The sequence below is a fragment of the Euphorbia lathyris genome, chromosome 6 (assembly GCF_963576675.1).
Source record: "Euphorbia lathyris chromosome 6, ddEupLath1.1, whole genome shotgun sequence".
Classification (NCBI taxonomy): Eukaryota; Viridiplantae; Streptophyta; class Magnoliopsida; order Malpighiales; family Euphorbiaceae; genus Euphorbia; species Euphorbia lathyris.
In genome coordinates this window covers 4,259,053-4,279,081 of record NC_088915.1, presented here as the reverse complement: position 1 = coordinate 4,279,081, position 20,029 = coordinate 4,259,053, and the positions used below count along the sequence as shown (strand labels likewise).

Below are 20,029 nucleotides of genomic sequence, written 5' to 3'. Positions count from 1 at the left end.
TATTATGATTTTATACTATAATTTAAAAATTCTAGACTCAAATTCATAAATCATAAACCCTAGAAAATATATTTTGAACTTCTAATTTATAAATTCATATCATTAAAATATATTAAAAGCACTGATTTTATTAGTTTGACATAATCTAAAATTATAACTTGACATAGTTGTAAATAGATTTTAAAAGATGAATTTCTGTGTAATTTTCCCCAAGTTAAGTTTTGTAAGGCCCAAAAAATTCGAGAGGCCCAAATGTTCTAATAAAGGCACGAGACCCATAGTTTGAGGCCCATTCAACCGGAGGCAACATGGTGAACCATATACAAGTATCATTTACTTGATAATAATGAATAAATATATTCTCTAAAAAAACACTATTTTTTTATAATTTATCTGATTGATCGCATCGAGACTTATCAGACACCCTTTAAATAGAAAAAATACATATATTATTGAGGGTCGCGAACGGAGTTAATGAACTGAATTAACGAGCTGCTCACGACGAGCTGGTTAATAAGCTCGCGAACAAATCGTGAGCAGCTCACGAATTAAATGTTGAGCTCGAGTTCGAGCTTGGACTCATCAATTTTTTGACAAACCGAGACTGAGCAGGTCAAAGCTTCGCTCAGTTTGATTATAGTCCTAGTCAAAGTGACACTTAAACTTAATGATCAAGATCAATTTAGTCTTAATTGAAGTTTAGAAATCAGTTATTAACACTACAAGAAAATGGAGTATTAATGAGAAAAAAATAATGAGAATAATAAAATATTCTCATTAAACGCATAGTCTCTACAATTTTAATAAGAATAATTTTTATGTTTTAATATTAATCACAAAACAATTTATTTACTATATTTTTTTTCTATTCTCATTAATATATATTTTTATCAATTTATTAGATTTCATTTTTTATTATCCTCACTATTTTATTTTACTATAAAATTAATATGATATTTTATCCTCACTATAAATTATCACCCCAACAAAATTGAGTTACCGCCTAATTCTTCCCTCCCCAAATATTTGACCTATACTAAAAAAAAAATTGAATTACCGCCCAACTCTTCCCTCCCTAAAAATTTGCCCCAAATATTTGCCCTACACTAAATAAAATTAAATTGCCGCCCAACTCCTCCCTCCCCCAAAATTTGCCCCAAATTTTAGAAGACTCTCATCCTCTTCCATTCCTAACCCTAACCCTTATTTCTGGTAAGCCAATTTTACGACCTTGTCTCCGACATCGCTCCACCGTCAAACCATCTGAAATCCATACGACCTTGTGTGCGACATCTCAAACCTCACAACCTGTAATTTATCTACTTTAGTCAACTAATCGACTCCATCTCCCGCTTCTGGTTCTCTCGGAGCTGGTTCTACGGGAACGTGGCCTCTTCTCTCCTTATTTCTAATTGCAGCTCTGTTAAGCACTTCAATTATGAGGCTCTATGAACCTCACTACCTGTAAGCTTTCTCTTCGACCTTCAACTATATTAAATTTTTGAGCGTCATTTTTAGTTTGGGGATTCTAAACGGGTCAGTTTGGGAATACCAAATGGAAGATTTCTTTGGGTAAAATTAGTGCATTCTGTTATTAGATCCTTAAATTCAGAATGTGGATAAGAAATACCCTGTTTCAATTTTAGCTTCCCTTGTTCATTTTAAGAAGCACAGAAAGCAAATGATTGCAGTTGGTGCTGGTTTACACTTGAAGAAACTTGTTGAGGTTGAAGTAGAAGGATCAAAGAAGGTCTTCGATGGTCTTGGTCCTGGAAAGGTTTGGGTCGTCTCTGCCAGGTGAGGTCTCTAGTCTTATTTTCGTGTCAGCAGTTGCCTAATCAAGGAAATGGTAAAAGGTCCTATTTAGTATGTTGTTTTTGGTATTCGGTAATCAATTGCTTTATTTTGAGGCCATCATTTTGGTAGGAAGAAAGTAGAAGCCATGATTTGGGTAAATGAAATGAAATGTAAGCAGACTTATGTTTTGGTTGCCTTATTATTTTCCCATTAATTTGGGTAAAAGAAGCCATGATTGATAAATGATATTGCAAGTTTTCAACTATTACTACATCCTTTTTATCTAATGTTTTTTGAAATTGATAAATGATATGGTTCATGAATAATAAATGATTTTCAGCTTTCTACTGCCTTTATTAATTAGTTATGTTAAATCATTTCTCATTTGTTAAAATTTCATTTGACAGTAAACTTATAGTTTTTATTTAGGCATATGAATGCAAATAAAATATGGTCAATTACCACCATATTTTTAATTTGATTCGAATCAGTGTTTGCAGTGCTTGTTGCCTTAAATATTATGTTTAACTTTTGCTTGTTCTTGCTTAAATTGATTCACATCGTTGTTTGTTTGTTAAATATTATCTTCAGTGTTCGCAGTGCTTGTTGCGTTAAATATTATGTTCAACTTTTGCTTGTTCTTGCTTAAATTGATTCACATCGTTGTTTGTTGTGTTATGACTAGAGGGTCTAATTCATTCATATTGTTAATCTGTTCTCTTAGATGGGTCACCGTTACTTTTGATAATTTGTTTTGCCTCAATTTTGTCTCGTATGTTTTCATGTCTTTGGTATTCCTTCTATCTTCTAATTTATTAATTGTTAACAGCATATATAATTCAATTAGGTGGGACTAAATGTTACTTTGTCCCCCTTAATTGCTTCTTTCTAATACTTAGGTCTTAATGTTCATTGAATCTTGGTCTTGTTTCACTACCAATCTCTCTTTTTCAGTGGGTATAATAAGACTTGTAATTAATGGGTATGGGTATGTTATGTAACTATTAATTCCATAGTTTCTCAATTTCTAAAGGTCTGTGATTTTAGGCCTTTGATTGCAATTTCAGAAATGACAGAGTAATGAAGATAACCAAAAGAAGGTAAATTTATATGCACATGTTTGTGTTCTCTAATCTTCGAACAATTGTTGGTTGCATTTATATGCTTTAATAGAGGACACTATTTGCATTTTTCCTTTATGATTTGCAGCATTTTCTTAAAAAAATGTTCTTGCTCAACGCCTGCAACCAAATATACATGTTGTGAATCAGTGGTGACAAGCAGCTAACCCCACTTGACACCTCAGCATCCTCAAAGGGATGTGAGTCCTACAGGGTTAGTGTGGATATGGTTGTTAGGTCTTTTTCTATTACCATGCTTTATCACCACTTTATTCTTGTGTTTTTGTGTTCATTTGGCATATTGAATTCAGGCTTTATATTTTTTTTTTCAAGACTTTGGTCCATTGCAGAGAAGACTTCAATAGAGTTTCTTTCTAAGGCCACTAGAAGTGTTGTTGAGTTGGTCCAAATGCCTGGAATGAAGGTACCTTTTTCCCTCTTTTCTTGTCAAACTTTTATTAGTTAACTAATAATATTGTCTCTGTTAATAAAGAAAATAAAAAGTCAACTTATCTAATCGTATTTCTTTATCATTATCATTTGTAACTTCTGTAAATCTTATGACTCACTTGTACATATAGTAATGTTAGGCTCCTGAATTTGTTCTTTTAAATATGCACATGCAAGATTATTAGTCTGCTATTAATTTGAACTTTACTATTCAAAAGGATAAGTTCCTTCCATTACATTTAATTAATCTACTTTATCCGACCATAATATTTTTGTTATGTGCATCCTGGTCTGGATTCCATTGAAAGCATTGCTATTTCTCATGGTTGCACTGGCATGGCAGCACGATCATGTTTGGTCTAGAACCTACTCGGGTAAGTGCATTTTGTTGCATTCCTCATCTATCAGCATTACAAGTCAAGAGAAACTTTCAGGCAAATATAGAACGAAGTTTGACTGCAACAACACCTATCTAGCAGGGACGAAACTCGACTTTTGTGATTTGACAATGGTAGAGTTCTGTTTTAGTTTTGTTGTTATATGCTAATGTTGTTAGTTTTAGTTTTGAAATTACCATTTGCTCAAACAATTGATTATGTCGATTGGAAAAAGGTAATTCAGATGACATATGGTGCACTTATGGACATGCCTCTGCGAATTGTTTGTTTTTTCGAGTTCTATGCTAGATGTTCTTTATATTTTCATCTAGCACAAGGGTTAGTAAGGATGTGAGTACTGGACTGCAGTGGGATAGTATAAGTTTGTTCTGGTTCTAGATCTCAATTGGCCCGATCTTTGTAGAATTAAAAACTTATTACCTATAGAATGTTGAAGAGGGTTATATCCCATAATTGATATTCCACATGCTTACTGTGGCAAGTTAATTTTTAACAGATGAAAATGATTTTTTTTGGGTAACATGCACATTTAGTAAATTGTACGAAATAATGCTCATGGATGCAGTTTTGGGTAAATTGTATGAGATAATGCTCAAGTTAATATTTATATGTCCCTTGGCATCAATGTTTGAATCTAACAATGCCAAATTAAAATACATAGACAATAGTATATCCTGTGCACATTATCTTAAACATCATCATCTGACAGTGATATGAATCTAAACCCAGAGAAATGGAATGATTTTCTTAGAAGAATCTTGTAGACTGTCTGAACTAGTACATGCCTTAATTTGAAATGAAATGGTATTCTAATCTTCATTTTTTGTCCTTACTAGTGGTATTTTCTCTTGATAGTTGAAGATTAAAAACTGAATGAAAAAATGTCGTTTTAATTTGTGACAACAAAGAAGTAGTTGCATATGCTTATTTATGGAACAAAGGGTGGATAAATCTATAGAATTGGAACTAGAGAAAATGAAGTGACATCTTTGTTTCCACTAATAATATCGAGATATGATTTCCTTTCTTTTGTTCATTTTACCATGGATGGAGAAAATAGATGTATCTCAAGTGTCTAAAATCCCTAAGCTTTCACTGCATTAAAAACTATTTTGAACCTCCTAGCACTGACCCCTCTCTTTTGCTCGTTGAAGACTTGATGGTATTGGCATTTCCTCATTCTCTTGGAGTCCACAGTGTAATAACATTAATTTGCACAACATACAGTTATGTAACAGAACAAGACCAGTCCTGTTTACAGAACAGAACTAGTTCTGTAGTAGAACAGTTAACCTATTTTGGACTGGTATACCAATCCAGAACTGGTATATCCAGTTCTGTAACAGAACAGGTCCTGTGTACCACAGTTCTATACAGAACAAGACCAGTCCTGTTTACAGAACAGGACATGTTCTGTTACAGAACTGTCTTATACTTGTTCTGGACTGGTATACCTGTTTTGATAAGATTCTGATTTCATATTGGCCTGTGTCTCCTACCCCTTCTCTCTTTCCCTAAATAATCGAGAATCATATCTAGGTTTGGATGTGATCTCATTGACGGTGGTTTTTCAACTCATCTTGAAATACATGGTGCCGCCATTAATGACACTCTTGGGACTGCCCTTTGTTTAATCAAACAACCCGACCTTATCAAAAGGGTATCTATCTCCCTTCTTTCATTTTTTATTGATAATTTCTATTAATAGCTGAATTTTGATTTTGTATAATTTCATTTTGTAGGTACATTTGGAATATTTGGATATTGGTAATGACATTAATCCGCTTCCAGAGAAGGTTTGGTGAGTTCTAGTTTACATATCTTCTGAGTTATTTTTTATATATGGTTTATGGAAAATGTGTTTTTACATGTAACTTTTTTATGTTTTAGTAGGTGTGGCTATTGGGGTAGGAGTGAAAGGGGTGGGTTGTGTTCGTAACAATGATGAGACTCTTTGAAATGGTAGAAAAAAATATTATTTATTTATTTGTGGTCATGGAGCTAAAAAATGGATTTTTTTTGTTGTTATGGAAATATGTTGTCCTTGATCTATTGGAAATTATGTTTATTCTTGGGTTTCCACTTTGGGCTCTTCTTGAATTTGCATTTTTTATACCATTGTAAAGTCTAGGTGGACCAACTTGTTTTTGAGGAGTTGATGCGAGAAATATTTCCTAAACTGGGTTTGTCTATGCTCAGAACTGATTATGCTATCGTTTTCTGTTTTCTTCTTATTCTCACAGTAACTGGTTATGCCAAAATTCAGCTACTTGGAATAATTAAAGGTGCTTCAGAAGGCCAGGGACGTGGGAGGCAAGTACAACATGCATGAATCTTCTCATCTCATAAGTAGTTGTTGAACTGAATATCCTCTTGCCCGATTAGTTGTGTGTCATTGTAGAATAAAAGTGCATTTCCTTTTCAGGTTATTCTTGCTGCCAAGTCTTTGGGCATAATATTGATGGTTCTTGATGCCTCAAAGGTAAGAAATTTTTATCTGATGATATTGTATTTCCTACTATTAAAAACTAAATACTATGGCTTGTATGTAAGTCTATGCTTTAGAGTTAGTTTACTCTTTATTGGATATAATGTCTCTTTGTTTTGGGCTTAATTAACCCTTTGATACAAACTTCAAAAATTACCAGGTCAAAAAGGATATACTCTTCCTTATTGTCCTTGGATTTAAACAAAATTGTAAAGATTCTATTCTAAATAACCACAATTTCTTCGAGGATGCTGATGAGATATTAGTGTTATCTTTTCCCCCATCATTTGCCTATTGTTGCATGTGTAAAAATAACTGATATATTCATGGAAGCAGTGTGGGTTCTTATTATTGCAAATCTCTTGAAACTTTTTCACTGGATTCAGAAATTATCCAAACTAATGGTGTTCTGGCTTTTGTTATTTCATTCTAATGTTTTAGAATTGTATTGAATAGTTTGGATTAGCTAAACCTTGCTCGAGCATGAATGCCAACAGGATTTTAGCAGTTGATTCCTAGAAAAAGCGCCAGAGTATCAAGAGTTCTTTGGTATCTGCGGTTCTTGAATAATTTTGAATTTTTTTCTAAAATTGATGCCATTTTCGCATACTTAATCACAAAATTTGTTTGTCAACTGCAAGCACCATGCCCACTTCGCTCACCACTTGGTCAGATTTTGGTGAAATTTAAATTGATGCCCTTATATGTAGAAATTTTATGCTATCAGAGCTCTCTTCAATCCAAGTTCTATTTTATTTTATTATTTACAATTTTAGTTTAATAATATCATTGACGAGGGGAAATATCATTATAAACATTTGAAACACTTCAATGAGAAGATTCTTAATCATTTTAAATATTTTAATAAGATGATTTTTTTATCATTATAAACATTTTAATGAGAAGATTTTAAATCATTACAAAAACTATTTTAATAAGATGATTTTTTTTATCATTATAAACATTTTAATGAGAAGATTTTAAATCATTACAAAAACTTTATCGAGAATATTTACTTATCATTAAAAAATATTTTAATAAGGATAAAATTATTATCATTATAAGTTTATAATGAGGATAACACTTTATCCTCGTTAATATTTTTAGTAAGGGACCCCAGTAATGAAGGGGGCCATGAGAGTAATTATTCTCATAAAAAATGCTTTAGTGAGGATATTATGGCTTTTAGTGAGAATATCTCCCTTTGTTAAAAGCCATTTTTTTGTAGTGTAAGTTGATAAATTTTATCAAATTGAACCGAATTTTATAAATTTTATTTATTAAAACTAATTTTATCTCGATTGATTTGTTAAAATTTACAAATTTAAGGATTGGGTTGATACCTAATAATTGATGTATAACTTTAGAGAATATTTTTACACTTTTCCTAAAAAAAATACAAACAAATATGATTTCACCCAACCTAATCCCAAATCCCAAACAACATAGCTCCATTTCTAAAATATAATGTAAATGGGCGTAATTTTGTTGGTAAATGATATATGCAGCCAGGGGCGGAGCCAATCCAGGGCTTGGGAGCCGAAACCCTCCGGCTCCGCCATTGAGTATCGTTAGTTTTTTCCGTATAACTCTCGAATATGGATTTATGTTTAAACGAATAGTTCAAAGTAGTTCAAACCAATGTTATGAAAACCGGACTGAACCGATCGGTTCAACCGGAGCGATCGTGAATCGATCAGGTCTCTGGTCTGGTTGTCACTGGTTTTTATGTAGGCTCAACAAACCAGATCAAACCACTCCACCAGCCGATTGAACTTGGACCATTAGGTATGATTTATATACATCTTACCACTAAACTAACTTCCAACTTGTGATTAATAACAACACTATATATTTAAAATTTAAAATATTATTTAGCATTTATTTTCTATATATATTTTGATAAATATTATTAAAAACTTAATTGATCTTTGTAATATAAACAAAGTTTATTTAGTATTTAAAATTTAAATATACAAAATAAAATTTTAAACTCTTAGTAAATTTTATAACTTAAATTAATTTAATATATATATTATTTATGAGGTTATCCGGTTCAATCAATCCAAATCAATCTATTGAACCAATTGACCCTTAATCCAGTTGTCAATCTGGTTCAACTTCCGATTCGGTTTTTAAAACACTGGTTCAAACCCCACTAAACTTATTTTGGTAAATAAAATTTTATTTATTTGAACTTTATTTTTCCAAATGGGCTCTTTATTAACATAATACCCTTGAATGTATTTTTATTATATTTTTTTTTAGAATTTATTATATCTCTTTTTCAAAAAAAAAATCAAATACTTACTTTTGAGACTCAAATAACTTAATTTTTGAATTAAAATTTGTAAAAATTATAAATAATTTATAGCTAAAAATAAAAAAGTGTAAAAATATTATAATTTTTGGCCAATATACCAAAATCACAAAATTTTAGCGTGCTGAAGGCTAAAAAAAATTTACCCAGCTCTTACGAGTTGAACTTCGAAAAATTACTTCCAAAGAAAAAGACAAAATTAGCCTCTCCAAGTATAGATTTCTGGCTCCGCCACTGTATGTAGCAAGAGCAAGGACGAGACATGAGATCAATATTTCAATTTTAGGATAAAGTAAAAAAGAAAATAAATTTGCATGTGGGTTTTCTATGTGTATGGTTTAAAAATTTAAAAATAAAGGTATGTGGTATAATTGTTTTTACAAAATTAAATATTTAAAATTACACTGTTAAAACTTGATGTCAATAAATATAAGATATACTTTTAAAACTAAATAATTATTTCTTAAACTTATGTCATATCACTTCCATTCTTACCTTATTCACAAGTGTCTCAATTAAAAAAATAAAATTTGGTGCATGAGTTTTTAGTATAACTCACCAAGAGATCGAACTACTCGGGGGTTGTCCAAGCCCGAATAGTTCCAGTTTAAGCAACTCATTTTCCCCGACGGACTTGATCCTCAGGCCTTGTCGAATCCGTATCATTAGTAATCAATTTATCCACATGTTGTGTAGAAGAATTCACCCCTGGGTTACCCATACTGTTTGGGTTAATTTCATTAAGAAGTGCATCTGGACCCTCTGCCTCCCGTCTCCTTTTCCAGGCTTCAACCAGTTCCATCTCCACATCTTCATTCAATTCTATCTCAGCCTCCTTTGCCTTTTCATGTTCCTCATCGACTTTGTTCTGTCCATAGGCTTCCCATCTTCGCCCACCCCTCTCATTATCCTAGGTGATAGTGTGGCTGACATCCCCTCTGAGCGAACTGCTACCAGTTGGATCCATTAGCCATCTTGAGCTGCTTGCTTCGGTTCCACGTCTCATAGTATCCCTAAGCCATTCTCCCCATTCTCGTGTTATTTCATGTGGTGCTAGACGGAATAAATGTTCACGACAGATTGTCAGTATGGCCCAAATGGCTACAAATGTAGCAGAAGTTACAAAGCCTTTCATACTTGAACCTGATCAGTGACCATTCTGTAGCCGATCTTTTTATCTTCTTGCATCTCTTAAGCGGAAGTCTAGTATCAATTGCCACCCGGATGCGTATGAACAGTCTCCTTAAACTGCTGTTGTTGTTTGGGTCGTATTCCAAGAACGTGCCAATGAAGTTACCTATTTGTTTTCCAATCCCTTCTGTCATATAGCTTAGTGGTAACTCGTGAATCTGTACCCAAATTCAACATTGTTCATAACTATTTGCTCCAGACGTTCCTCCGGCTTCCAATCAACAAGAACAAGCATATTAAGGCACCCCTTGCTAGGACACAGTCTTTGCCAACCCTATGAAAAAATGAAGAGGTTTGTCTGGACTTAAAAAATTGCAATTCCATGTCCTGGTCTCCAGAGGTCTGCCATTTTCGTTTTCACGGCATTGAAATTGACAGGCCTATCAGTCAAGAATCTCCCTACCATGACCAGGACATTTTCATTTAGTAGTTCCTCCTGAACAAATGCAGATAAGTCGAAAGACTCATCATCTTCACGGGATAGGGCTAGACCTTCAAACTCCTTCTCCATTTGGACCAAGAACCAACAAGACGCTCAAGAAAAAACTTCCAAGAAATAGAACAAGAAGATCGGATTTCTGCCAACAAGAACCCACGCAAGGGAAACATGAAACTAGTTCTGTAAGAAAAAACGGCAACATAAAATAACAGACTACGAACTCACCGACCGCTGCAGATGAAGTCGGTGCCGTCGACTCTCTTACAGTCACCGGAGAAGAGACACTCTCACAGCCGCCTAGGTTATGCGCAACCCTTGGAGAGAGGGGTTTATCAAAACCTATATTCTACTAATTATTTCCCCATCCTATTTTAATTCTATAGAATAATAGAATAATGTAACCAACAAAAGCAAATCAAATCAACCAAATTTTATTAAGAGTGCTTATATTTTATTTTATTTATTTTAGTTACCCTCTATTCTAAATTTTTTACATATTGAAACTTAAAACCGAACTCGAAGTGAATATTCTTCCCACCGGGTATCTTCAAACTCAACTTTAGAGCAAGCTTGATTTTCTGTCCCTTCGTTCCTTCCTCCTCGTTCTCTTCCTTATTCTCAGTTTTCTTAACTATAGCCTCCATCATCAACTTCAACTGTTTCTTTTATTGTATTGTTCTTTTCTCCCGTCTATCAACTCTGCACAAATTTATACTCTTAATTTTTATTTTCTCTAGAAATAGAAATTTCTGTATAAAGAAATATATCAATATACATATGGTAAAACTTTATTCAATTTCTATATTAATATATGAATAATATATATATGGTAAAACTTTATTCAATTTCTATATTAATATAGGAATATAAATTTGACAATTTGGTTAAATTATCTTTATCTTTATCTTTATCTTCAGAAGGTTACTGGTATTTGATAGGGGTGTTTCGTCCCTATCTTTTAGCGTGGTTTACGGTTTATTTTCGAGCTAAATAAATAAGTTTAATTACAAAAATAATGCGTTTTAATAAAATAATGAAATAAAAATAAAAACCGAGCTTTTGGGGTAATTTTCGCTATTTTTAGTTAAACTTAGGAAATAAACGTCAAGCTAACTCGACTCGTGAAAAGTGTATTTCGCAGGTACAAAAATACAATACACACAGGGCGTATTCCCATCCACGCGGGACGTGTAGACAAGTGAGTCAGAAATGATTGATCAATCCTAAACCACCACATGGAATCTACTCAGCATACGCAATGCGTGTCAACCACCACGCAGGGCGTATGCAATCTGTCAGAAAATGATTAACCCAATCCTGAAAGTCAGACTGCATTGTCCCCTAAGTCAACTATCAATACGCAGGGCGTGTTTTGGGATACGCATGGCGTACATAGGGTAATTCGAGCAATAAAATGCCAGGAGCTCAAACACGCAGGGCGTATAGCAAGACACGCAGGGCGTCTCCTCCCATACGCAGGGCGTGTCCTGAGAATTCTGCAGGAAATAATGTACCTCTATGATTGTACTTTGTGAAATTACCACTCCACCCCTAGCTTGATGTATAAATAATAGTGACTAGCACTCATTTTAGTATCTAGACTTGGCTATAGAGTTTAGACATTCAGATTTTGTATAGCTTTATTCTATCACCTTGAGAGCTTGTTTGTATATCCCGTCACTCCGTCAAGTTCTGCTCCATCATTCGTCACCAAGCTCGAGAGTTCCACCTCCAAGTCCTAAGCGACGGCCTTGAGTCCGGTTGGCTAGTTCCGAGGGCCGATTCTTCCCTCTTCACTTGCTAACTAGCTTGCACTCTTCCTATGTACTAGGCTTGGTTGTATTCTATATTCTTACTCTCCGTATTTATAATATATGATTTGCAATTTCCGTTTCTATATACGTGTTGATGTTTATTGCTTGTTTTGATGCTCATAATTGACTATTGTGTAGGGGAACGCGATTTCCGACGCCATTCGGGCTATCTTTAGGGATTCATATAGGTGTTGCCTTACCGGAAGTGACAAACCGGAAACCGTAGGAATTGACACACCACGGAACTTACGGGCCCTAGTTTCTGATCCCCAGCATTAGACACGCCTTGACTAGGAATCACGTAGTCTAAGTACTTCACGGGTCGGTCGAACTACACGTAGTCGTCTTTGCAAGAGTAGATTATTAATCGTATATATTCGGAGTCTTTGTTTGTCATATTTATAACTTATCGTCGCCATTGCACTTCGTAGAGTATTTGTTATATAAAATCTGTCTCACCAATAGTTTAGGAATAGTTGGTAGTCGTCACCAAAACCCCTTTAAAATATTCACCGCTTAAATAACGTATAAAACCGAGTCGTTTAATACTTGCAGTTATAAATCCCGTGGATTCGATACCCGGTCTTAACCGGATTATTACTTGATACGACGGGGTACACTTGCCCCTAAGTAGTCGTAGCGTCTAAGTAGAGTCAAGAGCAGTTTATAAAGATTACATCCATAGACATAGCACATTCACCGCAATACACATTTAATCGTCATTAGAAAACTCTACCACTAGACTTTACGCGCTATCAAGTTTTTGGCGCCGATGCCGGGGATTTATAATTTCTTGCAATATTAGACAAAAACGTTTTATTGTTAGTTTAAGCATTTGTAAATATTACTTTCTTTTTATGTGAATAATTTATTTTGTCTCGTGTTGTTACTAATGATTTGTTTCATGGTATGATGCTTCATAGTCGTCATCGGTGGGACGACCGCATGGATGACGAATGCCCACACTCAACCTCGCAATTCGATGTGATAAATTCTTTGCTTAAAGATATTCGTGAAAGATTATCTAATGCTGAGACATATTTCAGGGAAATAGGAAATCTATGGGCCAGATTGAAGTCTCCTCTTGATTCCGCCGCGGACGAATCAATTCGAGATTCCAATTCGGTTCGCCAAAATGGGAAGCTCGAGTTAATTGAGTTTTCTCAAAAGGATCCCCCAAGGAATAAAAGTCGTTTCAGTTGTGAGAAAACAGACATCGATGAGTCAGTTGTGCGCGGACCCATGGAAATAAATCCAAAGTTAGAAGAGTCGGAGGTTCCTTCTACGTCGGAACATTTCGCTCTTTTTGAACTACCAAAGGAGTCAAAAAGGGAGCAAACTAAACTCTTCGATAATTTCTGTAAATATAGTTTTTGGTTTTTGTTAAATTCTTTTGAAGCTAACAATCCGTTTTGTAGGTACGGGTTGTTTATTCAAGAATTTGGATATCTTACGCGATTAGAGGCATTCACCTAGGATGGGAAGAAGTCGAGCTACTCCGACTCTAAACGTAGCATCGGTTTGAATTTCTCAAACCACTTGTTTATATATATCTAAACCATTTTTCGACTTATTTATTTGCACTCTTTCTTTATTTTTATGTGTGACGTTTTTCCCGTGTCTTGTTATATTGGTACTATTTTTATTTTTATTTTTATTTTTTTTTTATCTTTTCTCAAAAATTAAAAGAAAAACAAATCCCTTTAGAAATCCAAATACACGCGGGGCGTATACACCCGTACGTCCCGCGTGTTTCGGGCTCTGCTCTTTTTCATAGCAAAAATTACAGAGGACGCGGGGCATCCCTACTCCACGCCCTGCGTGTTTCCCTTTTCTACAAAGAATAAAAAGGCCACGTGTCAAGGACACGCAGGGCGTCCCTTCAGACACGCCCCGCGTATCCTGGGGAGCTGCGAAATGCAGACTCCCCATGGCAACCTTTCCTCTTTCCTCTCCCATCAATCACCTCTTCCCCAAAAATCTTTCCCACTTCTCCACTCCACCTCCCTTTCTCTCCAATCACATCACAACCTTTTCAAATCCATAATAAATTCATCTTAATCACTTTCTTAATTACTCATTAGAATAATAAAAACATTAAATACACCATTAAAACCCATAAAAATTTGAAAAGACTCTCTTCAAAATTCAAAAAAAAAAAAAAACGAGCATGCACGCGGGACGTACCCCTGAGTACGCCCCGCGTCTCCGCCTTCTCCCAGAAAAAACTCTAACTAGGAGACTTGACACGCAGGGCGTACAATCAAGCACGCCCCGCGTGTCCAACCACTCCGTACCGAAATAAAACCAGGAGGCGGGACACGCATGACGTGGCCCCTTCACGCCCCGCGTGTCCCGCCTGAGAATCTGAAAACTCTTGGATTCCCCCTTCTTATTCTATTTAAACTCACCCTTATCTTCCCCTTTCTTCCTCACAAATCACTCTAACCTCCCCCACTCTCTCTTCATTCTTACTTCCCCCTCATACAACCATGACCCGAAGTAAGCGACCCGTGAATGACCGCCCCCCACGGGCCACTCGTGCTCGCTCCGCTCATTCCACCCAAAATCAACCATCCCCCGACCGGGAAGAAACTCCACCCCTCACCCGCCAATACCGGGCACCCTTCCACCTTCTCTCCGAGGCCGAGGCCGAGGCTTATCAAACCCTCTCCACCAATCAGCCCTTGATCCTCTCGTACTTCACATTGGACACTCTCGAGCATGACAACGTCCGTGATGCTTTCGTAGAGCGCCTCCGCTCTCTTGGTTTGGAGGACCACTTCCGGGCTCGCCATCATGTTTATCCATCCTTGGTGTTGGAATTTTTCACCACCATGACCTCCAACAATGTCCCGGGTGCGGCCCTTTTCAACTTCCGTCTGCATAACCACCCCTTCTCCATTGACACTCAATGGATCCGCACTCACTTCACCAAACAAACCGAAGAGGGCATCGCTCTATGGCCGGATGGCGTCTCCGGGTCCAACAAATTTGACATCTCCAACCTCCGGCCATCATGCATCCGAGACCCCAGCCTCTAACTTCTCCACCGGTTCATCAATTATTATTTCTCAGGGAAATCGGAGGCCGTCAAGGTGAACATACACGAACTGCTGTGAGAATGAGCTCGCTTACGACTGGTCCTATCTCGTGGCGGTCCACCTCCACGCAATGCCACGGCGGAAGCGGACTCAACTCGGTTTGGGCCACCTCATCACTGTCTTCGCCACCTCCGCCCTCGGCGCAAACACCTTGGATCGCCTCCCAAGCCACGAACCACGACCGCTAAGTAAAAACGCTTTCAAATCCCTTGGGCAGCCTACTTCCGGTCCGGGGGAGAGTTCGGGGGTAGCTCGACATGCGGGGGAGGCCCAACATCAAGGGGATAGCGATTCGGACTCGGACATGGGGCTTAACTTCAGCCCGACATGCGGGGGAGGCCCAACATCAAGGGGATAGCGGTTCGGACTCGGACATGGGGCTTAACATCAGCCCACCGCCCAACCATGACTTCAATGACATTTATTCCTGGTTGGATGCGGTGGAGGCCCAACAACGTCAAGACCGGGCCCATTTCGATTCTCGATTCGAGAACCTCAACGCCACCATCACCACTCGCTTCGACACCCTTGAAGCTCATCGCCTCATGGATCACTCAACTTTCATCACCCGTTTTAATGCGCTTGAGGCCCAACGAAGAGAAGATCGGGCCAACTTTGACGCTTTTACCAATACCTTCTTCGCCCACTTAAACATCCGCGACCCTACTCCGCCTTCTTCTTAGTCCTTTAGTCTTTGTGTTTTCTTTATTTTTTCTTGTGCTCGTTTGTATTTCGTTACTTTCGTTATCCTCTATGTACTTTTGATTTTGTTAATCGTATCGTATGCTTTGTTATTTCCGATTTTATGTGTTTTGGAATAAACCGGCACGCAGGGCGCCCATCACACTACGCCCTGCGTGCCCCAGTTAATTAAGCAATAATCGGACCAGGAGCAGAAACACGTAGGGCGTCCCATTCGGTACACCCCGCGTGTTTCCGCCTCTGGTCCCAACGTGTTTAAAAGACACCTTTTGCGCAGGGCGCCTCTTCTGGCACGCCCTGCGTGGGGACCAGCAATCTGCCCCCCCCCCCTTTTTTTAAGATTTGCTTTATCTTCATTTTTGCTTTTGTTTTCTTTCTTTTCTTTTGCGACGTTTTTGGAATTAACGTCACCTTTAAACACGCGGAGGGCCGTGCAACCCCGCACTTTCAGTTTGTTTTGCACTAAACAAAAACAAAAATCAAATAACATCAAAATAATTAAACAAATTTATTAGCTCATAAATCATTCCGACACACCACCTCCCTCGGAAATCAATTAAAGTTCCGTTATTTGTCCTTAAAAGTAAAAACATCGAAACAAAGGATCGGTTTCGTTAAGGAATTTTGGTCTTAGTTCCGAAGTTATGGAATTTATGCAAAATTTAGGTTTGTACTAATGAAAAGCATTTGAGTCCTAACCCACGGGTCATCTCCATAATGAAGTTTAAAAAGGCAATAAAAACGGGATAGTTGAGAATTTAGCGAAAACTTGATAGTACACAATTTGAACCCGAATCTTTGTGAGGTATTTTTGAGCCTAAAAGAGTTCGTACGAGAACTCTAATTCTTTCACAATTTTTCGAGAGCTTTGACTTCACTCGACTCATAGAATTTGCACCCAATACCGGGTTAAGTACACTTATTTTTGGTGAAAACGGCAATAGATGATAAACCGAACCCACTTAGGCTAATTTTTCTTAATTTATTTTTCTCGTTTTCATTAAACATTAGAAAACCCCCTCGAGCCTATTAACCAACTTTTTTGTTAATACCCTCCTAACATTTAACCCTTTCTCCTCTTGTTCAATTACCGACATAATTAAGTTGCACCCGAATTACCCGAAATAAGTCACGACCTTAGCAAATGAGCACCATTAGCTCTCAAAATATTGTTTTTGTGCCTCTATCAAAACAAAGGATACAATAAATAATGAGGCATTCTCAAAGCTCCACCCAAGCAATTTTGAAGTACGTCTTGTAAAATTCGCCAAGGCCAAAATAAGCAATAATACGGTGCAATCATAAGTCGGTATTTTGGAACTTGAGTTTCTCAAAAACTAACCACTGAAAAGCCTCCCATATTACAACCCCCCTCCGGGTTCGTTTTTAATATTGCCTAAACCATAAAGTAGGAGGAAAAACCCGGATAAAAATGCAAATTCAACATGATCTCGACTAAGTGCAAAGAAGAGCGATAAAACACCGACCCACCTAAAATTGAGCGTAAGAGCGAAATTCCTTGGTGAGGTACTATCGGGTTCTCAAAAGATAATCAACCCCCGTTAATATTGCCTATTAATCTTGATCATGGAGGTTATAAACAAGTTTTGTACTCAATTGTTTGCGCAGGTACTTACCGAAACCTTTGCATAAAACCGTAACTTTGAAACCACGCACTTGGTAAAACTCCGAAGGTTTGTTTCTTAATCATCTCAATCCTTTGTCTTTCGATTTCTTTTTACTTGAGGACAAGTAAAACTTTAAAGTCCGAGGAGGTTTGATAGGGGCGTTTCGTCCCTATCTTTTAGCGTGGTTTACGGTTTATTTTCGAGCTAAATAAATAAGTTTAATTACAAAAATAATGCGTTTTAATAAAATAATGAAATAAAAATAAAAACCGAGCTTTCGGGTAATTTCCGCTATTTTTAGTTAAACTTAGGAAATAAACGTCAAGCTAACTCGACTCGTGAAAAGTGTATTTCGCAGGTACAAAAATACAATACACGCAGGGCGTATTCCCATCCACGCGGGACGTGTAGACAAGTGAGTCAGAAATGATTGATCAATCCTGAACCACCACATGGAATCTACTCAGCATACGCAGGGCGTGTCAACCACCACGCAGGGCGTATGACATCTGTCAGGAAATGATTAACCCAATCCTGAAAGTCATACTGCATTGTCCCCTAAGTCAACTATCAATACGCAGGGCGTGTTTTGGGATACGCAAGGCGTACATAGGGTAATTCGAGCAATAAAATGCCAGGAGCTCAAACACGCAGGGCGTATAGCAAGACACGCAGGGCGTCTCCTCCCATATGCAGGGCGTGTCCTGAGAATTCTGCAGGAAATAATGTACCTCTATGATTGTACTTTGTGAAATTACCACTCCACCCCTAGCTTGATGTATAAATAAGAGTGACTAGCACTCATTTTAGTATCTAGACTTGGCTATAGAGTTTAGACATTCAGATTTTGTATAGCTTTATTTTATCACCTTGAGAGCTTGTTTGTATATCCCGTCACTCCGTCAAGTTCCGCTCCATCATTCGTCACCAAGCTCGAGAGTTCCACCTCCAAGTCCTAGGCGACGGCCTTGAGTCCGGTTGGCTAGTTCCAAGGGCCGATTCTTCCCTCTTCACTTGCTAACTAGCTTGCACTCTTCCTATGTACTAGGCTTGGTTGTATTCTATATTCTTACTCTCCGTATTTATAATATATGATTTGCAATTTCCATTTCTATATACGTGTTGATGTTTATTGCTTGTTTTGATGCTCATAATTGACTATTGTGTAGGGGAACGCGATTTCCGACGCCATTCGGGCTATCTTTAGGGATTCATATAGGTGTTGCCTTACCGGAAGTGACAAACCGGAAACCGTAGGAATTGACACACCACGGAACTTACGGGCCCTAGTTTCTGATCCCCAGCATTAGACACGCCTTGACTAGGAATCACGTAGTCTAAGTACTTCACGGGTCGGTCGAACTACACGTAGTCGTCTTTGCAAGAGTAGATTATTAATCGTATATATTCGGAGTCTTTGTTTGTCATATTTATAACTTATCGTCGCCATTGCACTTCGTAGAGTATTTGTTATATAAAATCTGTCTCACCAATAGTTTAGGAATAGTTGGTAGTCGTCACCAAAACCCCTTTAAAATATTCACCGCTTAAATAACGTATAAAACCGAGTCGTTTAATACTTGCAGTTATAAATCCCGTGGATTCGATACCCGGTCTTAACCGGATTATTACTTGATACGACGGGGTACACTTGCCCCTAAGTAGTCGTAGCGTCTAAGTAGAGTCAAGAGCAGTTTATAAAGATTACATCCATAGACATAGCACATTCACCGCAATACACATTTAATCGTCATTAGAAAACTCTACCACTAGACTTTACGCGCTATCAGTATTAAATCTCACTTTAACCCCCAAACTCTATAATTTTACTAAATAAATACTTATATAGATACAAAATAAAAAATAGTCCAATTTATAAAGGCATAATATCAAACTTCCTAAAATTATATAAATATAATAAAAAATATTTCTTTTTGCCAAAATTCAATGGGACACTAAAATTTAACTTTAAAGGATTATGAAAGTGAATAACTCAACTTTAAAGCAAGTTTGATTTTTGTCCTTTCGTTCCTTTCTCCTTGTTCTCTCTCTTATTCTCAATTTTCTTAACAATAGCTTCCATCATCAACTTCAACTGTTTTTTTTATTGTATTTTTCTTTTCTCTCATCTATCAACTCTGGATAAATTTATACTCTTAATTTTTGTTTTCTCTCGAAATAGAAATTTCTGTATATAGAAATATATCAAATAAAACTTTATTCAATTTCTATATTTCTATATTAATATAAATTTGACTATTTGGTTAAATTATCTTTATCTTTATCTTATAGCTTTATGAGGTTAATGGTATTAAATCTCACTTTAACCCCTAAACTCTATAATTTTACTAAATAAATACTTATATAAATACAGAATAAAAAAATAGTCAAATTTATAGAGACATAATATCAAACTGCCTAAAATTATACAAATATAATAAAAAATATTTCTTTCGGCCAAAATTTAATGGGACAATAAAATTCAATGTTATTAAGCTCGGACCGGACCGGCCGGTCGGACCAGTCGGACCGGAAACCGGCAAGAAATCCGATCCGAACTTGACTGGTTCGATTGAT

At 36.7% G+C, this 20,029-nt stretch overlaps 1 long non-coding RNA gene across 8 annotated transcripts; it reads left to right on the top strand.

Annotated features, from left to right (window-relative positions):
* The first annotated feature begins 1,150 nt into the window (after positions 1 to 1,150).
* LOC136232160 (uncharacterized) lies at positions 1,151 to 6,755 on the top strand. 8 transcript variants are annotated; one of them, XR_010690353.1, is made up of 10 exons: positions 1,151 to 1,464; positions 1,692 to 1,797; positions 2,845 to 2,897; positions 3,007 to 3,132; positions 3,252 to 3,342; positions 3,803 to 3,879; positions 5,306 to 5,426; positions 5,509 to 5,567; positions 6,010 to 6,079; positions 6,192 to 6,755. It is a non-coding gene; the product is annotated as an uncharacterized lncRNA (long non-coding RNA). The 8 variants fall into 8 exon arrangements; XR_010690351.1 differs by having other exon boundaries at positions 3,712 to 5,426; XR_010690350.1 differs by having other exon boundaries at positions 3,677 to 5,426.
* Positions 6,756 to 20,029: the final 13,274 nt, after the last annotated feature.